We start from the raw sequence: 5,616 nt of genomic DNA on the forward strand, positions 1-5,616 counted from the left end.
GTCCATGGGAGCTTACAGAAAGAGAATTAGAGACGATGTTGGTCCGGGATTAGTACGACCCGCGATTCCTACCACAGCCACATTCGAGTTGAAGAGCCACATCCTTAATGCACTTAGATATTCCATTTTATGGAAAAGACTATGAAGATGCGTTTAAGCATCTAGATGAGGTCAATGACATTGCATATTATTTCAATGTCCCAAATGTGAATAGAGATACCGTCTTCCTAAGGATGATTCCTATTACTTTTAAGGGAGCTGCTAAGGACCGGCTAAAAGCACTACTACCGGGTACAATCACTACATGGGCTTAAATGCGTGAGCAGTTTTTAGACCAATTTTGCCCAACATCCAAGATAGCTAAACTCAAGAAGGCAATAGCCAACTTTGAGCAACAACCGGGGGAGTCATTATACGAGGCATGGGAGCGTTACAAAGAGTTGTTAAGGAATTGTCCTCAACATGATCTTAATGTGCAACGAGAGATGTCTATTTTCTATGATGGGGTCAATGTTATGACAAGGAAACTCCTTGATTCTCAAGGGCCATTGACAAGGAAAAATCCAAGGGAGGTCAAGGAGTTAGTTGAAGAATTCGCAAAACACTCTCGTGAGTACCACATCCCAAGACAAGATGGAGCAAAAGGTAGTGGGGGTGCACATACCGAAGAGATGACTGCTATGATGGCAATGCTAAATACTATGGACTAGAGACTAACCTAAATGGACCAATCAATTCATCCAATAAGAGTTGGATGTGAGAGATGCAATGGGACACACTTGACTAAGGATTGCCATTTGGGTGAACTTGGGAACAAGAAGGCTCAAGTTTGCTACTCGAGTGGGGATAAGTATGATGAAGACTGGAGAAAACCAAAGAAATAGTGGCTGCCAAATGATGAATACAAGAAGCAAAAAAGAAGAGAAATATAAGCAGACAGGCCGAGGCTTCTACCAAAAAGAGCAACCACCAGCTGAGAAGAAAATAGATTTGGAAAACATGTTGACCCGATTTATGGAAGCTTCCGAGAAAAGGCATGATGATACGGATGCAGTGCTAAAGGAACACATGAAAATGATGAAAGAACAACAAGAAATGATGATTGACCAACAAGATTCATTAAGAAATCATCAAGCATCAATCCATAATCTCGAAGTCCAAATTGGTCAACTAACTACTTTGGTGAGCAACAAATTATCCTCACAATTTCCCGAAAAGAACACTCAATCCCATGTAATGATGATTGATACTGAAGAAGAGGCCATTTATGAGTTCCTAGAAGCCCTGGAAGTGGAGCCAAAGCCATCCGGACCAAAGCCAAAGAAGATGAAGCTTGAAAACGAAATTGTTTATGAAACACCAGACTCACGTCATGAGCTCGCCATGCTCACGACGTGGTCTCAGTCTGAACAGAAAAATTCAGATTCCGTTACGACTTATCTTCCGCCTTTACCGTTTCCTTCCCAAGCTGATCTTAGTCCACAGGAAAGAGAGCATTTGGAGTTTATTAAGCACGTGAGGGGTATCCTGATTAATACTCCTTTTGTCGAGTCGTTATCCAAAATTCCCGAATATGAAATTTTTTTTACAAGACTTGTTAGACACTCGTCAGCAACTGAAGAAGAATTCTAAGGTGATTCTAAGTGAGCAAAGCTCAAAAGCTGTATTGGGAGAGATACCTAAGAAGATGGGGGATCCTGGACGCCTCACTCTTCCATGTGAGTTTGGGAATAATATGAAGCTTTATGCTTTAGCCGATTCTAGGGCTAGCATAAATTTGATGCCTTATTCATTTTATCAGAAGTTGGATATTCAGAAGTTGAAGGCTTCAAAAATGACTATTCACATGACAAATCGTTTAGTGACACAACCCTGGGGCATTGTGGAGGATATTCTCGTGAAAATTGGAAATTCGTTTTTCCAATAAACTTTGTTGTTTTGGATATGAAAGAAGATCCCGATGTTCCGATTATTCTTGGTCGCCCGTTACTTAATACTGCTAGAGCCTTGGTTGATATACGTGAATCCAAGCTCACCTTGAGAGTTGGAGATGAGAAGGAAAATTTTGGAATAGAAGATGGTTTCAAGAGGAGTGGTGTTCAAGAAGAGGTTTTCAATATTGATGAAGAAAATGAACTTGAAGAATTAGAGAAGCTAATGGAAGAAGAAATCAAGACAATTCATCAAGTCAAACGCACTAAACCAAGAACATCCATCTCGTTTTTAGTTGAAGTCATTGCCTACATGAATCCAACTTCTTGGTTAAGTAAGGAAATTGATGAAATATTGAGTGATGATGACAAAGACGAGGTAACTTCCAAGGAGACAAGTCCAATGGTGAAGGAAGAAAAGATTCCTATGGAGTTGAAAAATAAAGAGAGCTTGGAGAATAAAGGGACCAAAAGGAAACTTGACATAGACGAAACAAAGGCTAAAAAGGAAAATTCGAAAAAGGCATACATTTGATGTGTGCAAACATACAAGAGGCGTTGGAAAGAGTAGATAATACAGCTAGTGATAGACTCATCCGAAGATTCCACGTAGGGAGGCACGGAGTCCGGCTCACGACTCCATAAAAAATAAGCGCTTTTCGGGAGGCAACCCGAGTTTGGTTTGGATTTTCGTTTCTTTTTAAGCTGTGCATTTCTTTTAGTTTTTTTTTTTTTGGAAAAGCGATCATATCATCTAAATCATTTTATGCATAATTAAACACTGAGTGCGGGGTCCCTAGAAAAATTAAGTGCTAAAAGATTAAGAAATATAATTAATGAAATGTCGGATTTAAAGGTCAACTAGAATTCACGACCTGAATCCTCTAGTATTCACGACGTGAGTTAAAACTCACGGACATCTAATTGCCGGCCCAATATATGTTATAGTCCATTTATTATTAATAGAATGACCCAAATTTTCAGCCCAAAACGGACTCACGGCGTGAGTGTGTGCAAATTCACGACGTGAATAGTGAATAACACGGGACCTTAGATTAAAGATAGAATCCAATTGACCTAAATCATTTCTTTATCCCCCACGAAGTGAACGTGTTCCCTCTAGTTCCCCTTGTTCCGCTTGCGGCCGCCACTACTTAATATTCCATTTTTACTCACGTAATCTTCCTCTTAAGGTATTAATTTTTTATTACTAGTGATTAATTTTGCTTTAATGTTAGAGTTTAGGGCTAGGGTTCAGTATTTGGTTAATTGTTTATACATGCCTTAAAATTCATTTTTTATCTCCTACATGATGAATTATTGTGTTTAGATTTTCCCTAGGGATAAACCCCATTGAAGTTGTTGTCCCGATTAAAGGACTGCCTTGACCGATTTTGACTTCGTTAACGAATTCACGATGTGAATCTTGGGTGTGACCATTACAGTTTTCTGCTTAGTTCTAATCTATTGGGATGTTTTTTTTGTGGTTGTTTGATGTTTATTTTTGCAGCAATGGCTCCCAGAAGAGAAGTTCAGACAGGGGTGGCAAGTTTGCACCCATTTTACGTTTTTCCAACCACAATGCCACGAGATATTTTGACACGTTGCAACAATAGGCTATGGTGGTTGTACAATAGGGAAATTGCTCTTGCTCCTACAATTCATTGGGCAAAACTGAGGGAGGTCGGAATCTTTGATCGGTTATCTCCATTTCTCACGAAGATATTTTTGGGAAATGGATTTTCGTTCACGTGAAAGGGTTGGCTTAATTTATTTGGTATCCAAGAGAGGGTGTATAAAGAACTATGCGTGGAATTCTTTGCAACTGTGGCATTCCATGAGAATGTCCAAGACCCTACGTTCCCGCAGGCCTTAGTTTTTAGACTCGGGAGTGCATATCGTGAATGCGGTTTGGTTAAATTTCCCTAGAGAATGGGGTTATACACGGCCCAGGAAGCTATGACTCTAGAATTTGTTATGTTTTTGAGGGAGGCGGCTCAAGAATATGAAAATGGGGCGAAGAAGTTTGAGTTTTGGAACAATATTTCATCCGGAATATTCAATTCCGAAGTGTCACCCGAGAGTAGCGAGATCCCCTATTCACCGTTTGATACACCGATTCATCACTTTCTCCATCAATCATAGGCTCCATGGGGATAAGGAAACGAAGCAAATTTTTTTCTTTTTATGGTGCCTCTTATAGCCGGGATTATTTTGTAACATTCCATATTTTTTGGCTTACTTCTTGGCTGATTCTGCTGCAAGTCCCCACCCTAGAAGCCCTATCTGTGGTGGCCACTTCATTACTAAATTGGCCCGTTCTTATGGGTTTATCGTTCCTGAAATTACCCGCTCGTTAACTTGCATGGAGGGTAACGAGTTCACTATGGGATACTTGGAGACATTGAGGGTTGTTCGGAATTATGGGTCCCATTGGGGGCTTGTTCATATTGATGATGGAGATCAGCCTGGTGCATAGTCTAAGCAACAACTACATCCAACGCCTCAGAGGAGGAATGTGCGAGGACGAGGAGAGAGAGGGCGACTGGTGCATCAAAATGCACCCTTTGGAGAAGCGCATTTTGGAGGAGATATGGAGGGTTATTTTGATCAGCTGTCTTTGAGTACTAATTGAATTGGCGGTACAATGGAGAATATGGTCCGACATTTCCAGATTAAGCAACCACCACATCTGGGTCACTACCCCATTTGCCCAACGTGGAGCTCTTATCAACATTCGAGGGGTGATGGGGCTGGTACCAGTGGGACACACGAACAAGAAGAAGATGATTGATGCTTTTCATGTTTATTTTTTAGTTTTTATTTTAATTTCGTTTGGTTTGGTTTTATTTGATTTTGAACTTGTTATGGTTTGTAAGACTTATAAACTATTATGTTACTTTTAGTTGTTTTTGGTGGCTTTATTTTAGATTTGCTATGGAGTCTCGGAAAGGAAGGTCGAGAGCGTATGTGTCTAGCCAAGGGTTGTCTAGAGTCTAGAGTCGCGATTCGAGATCCACAATTGAAAATAAGTGTGGGGTGAGTCGAGAGAGAGGATGAATTTAGCGAAACGTCATAGAAATTATGCAATTAGAAGTGTCTTTATCCATTAGGATATTGGGGTGGAATGCCAAAATTATTAAGAAGAATGGGCAATTTTAATTGTCCAGTTCTCACGTCGTGAGTCTATATTCCTCACGTCATGAGTTGGATCACGAGGTATTTCAAAATACGCAGTTCAGCAAATTCACTTCGTGGGACATATTACTCACGTCGTGAGTTTTATGTTTTCACCACCATTTTATTTGGAGTTCTTATGACGATTATTATGGCTCGTTTCCTCTACTATTAATGTGGCGTATGTTTTCCCACATTATTCTACACGTTTTGAAGATTTGTATCCACCTTTCTTGAAGATTGAAGTTTCGATTTGTCGCTTGTTGGCTCATTTTCATATTTAGCGAGTTCAAGTTCGAGTTCTTATTTAGAAGAGGTTCATATTCGAGATGCACATTTTATCCACACTTATGGAGTTCGATCACGCCACTATTCCAGGGGAGTCTGTTCTTTTTCTCCCTTTTATTGTTTTTATTTAGTTTATGCATACAATGAGGACATTGTATGTAACAAGTGTGGGGTAGGGGTCGAAAAAGTAAATTGCTAGAAAATTAGTAAATTTAAAATT

The 5,616-nt window shown here is 39.9% G+C and overlaps 1 non-coding gene across 1 annotated transcript; it reads right to left on the bottom strand.

Annotated features, from left to right (window-relative positions):
- Positions 1–362: 362 nt before the first annotated feature.
- Positions 363–469, bottom strand: LOC111921184 (small nucleolar RNA R71). The gene has a single exon (XR_002860105.1). It is a non-coding gene; the product is annotated as a small nucleolar RNA R71 (small nucleolar RNA).
- Positions 470–5,616: the final 5,147 nt, after the last annotated feature.

Source organism: Lactuca sativa, chromosome 8 (genome assembly GCF_002870075.4).
Source record: "Lactuca sativa cultivar Salinas chromosome 8, Lsat_Salinas_v11, whole genome shotgun sequence".
NCBI classification, from domain to species: Eukaryota; Viridiplantae; Streptophyta; class Magnoliopsida; order Asterales; family Asteraceae; genus Lactuca; species Lactuca sativa.